The following is a 1338-nucleotide window of genomic DNA, read 5'->3' as shown; positions in this document are numbered from 1 at the left end:
CTCTGTCAAGCTACTGACATTAAAGAAGCGCTTGTTGGGAGGCAACCCAATGTTATATTTTATCTATTTTCCTTTGTTATTCTATGTTTTTTGTAGGTTGATGATCATGAGAAGCCACAAAATCAAATGAAAAAGCAAAAACAGAATGAAAAACAGAAAGAAAAATAGCACACCCTGGAGGAAGAACCTGCTGGCGTTTAAACGCCAGTAAGGCTAGCAGATGGGCGTTTAACGCCCAATCTGGCACCATTCTGGGCGTTTAACGCCAGAAAGGGGCACCAGACTGGCGTTAAACGCCAAGAAAGGGCAAGAAGTTGGCGTTAAACGCCAGAAATGGGCACCTGCCCGGCGTTTAACGCCAGAATTGGCACAAAGAGCAATTTTGCTCGCCACTTGGTGCAGGGATGACTTTTCCTTGACACCTCAAGATCTGTGAACCCCACAGGATCCCCACCTACCCCACCACTCTCTCTCTTCTTCACCCATTCACCAATCACCTCAACACCTCTTCCCCAAAAACCTTTCACCTATCAAATCCCATCTTTCTCTTCACCACTCACATCCATCCTTCATAAAACCCCACCTACCTCACCATTCAAATTCAAAACACTTTCCCCTCCCAAACCCACCCTCCCATAACCGAAACCTAACCCCCACCACTCCTATATAAACCCATCTTCACTCCTTCATTTTCACACAACCTAAACACTACTTCTCCCCCCTTTGGCCGAACCACAAGGCCATCTCCATCTCCTCTATTTCTTCTTCTTCTACTCTCTTCTTTCTTCTTTTGCTCGAGGACGAGCAAACCTTTTAAGTTTGGTGTGGTAAAAGCATTGCCTTTTGTTTTTCCATAACCATGTATGGCATCCAAGGCCGGAGAAACCTATAGAAAGAGGAAAGGGAAGGCAAAAGCTTCCACCTCCGAGTCATGGGAGATGGAGAGATTCATCTCAAGGGTGCATCAAGACCACTTCTATGAAGTTGTGGCCTTGAAGAAGGTGATCCCCGAGGTCCCTTTCAAACTCAAAAATAGTGAATATCCGGAGATCCGACATGAGATCCGAAGGAGAGGTTGGGAAGTTCTTACCAACCCCATTCAACAAGTCGGAATCTTGATGGTTCAAGAGTTCTATGCCAATGCATGGATCACCAAGAACCATGATCAAAGTGTGAACCCGGACCCAAAGAATTGGCTTACAATGGTTCGGGAGAAATACTTAGATTTTAGTTTGGAAAATGTAAGGTTGGCATTCAACTTGCCCATGATGCAAGGAGATGAACATCCTTACACTAGAAGGGTCAACTTTGATCAAAGGTTGGACCAAGTCCTCACAG

The sequence above is a fragment of the Arachis duranensis genome, chromosome 10 (assembly GCF_000817695.3).
Source record: "Arachis duranensis cultivar V14167 chromosome 10, aradu.V14167.gnm2.J7QH, whole genome shotgun sequence".
NCBI classification, from domain to species: Eukaryota; Viridiplantae; Streptophyta; class Magnoliopsida; order Fabales; family Fabaceae; genus Arachis; species Arachis duranensis.
Note: the sequence above shows the minus strand (reverse complement) of the source record.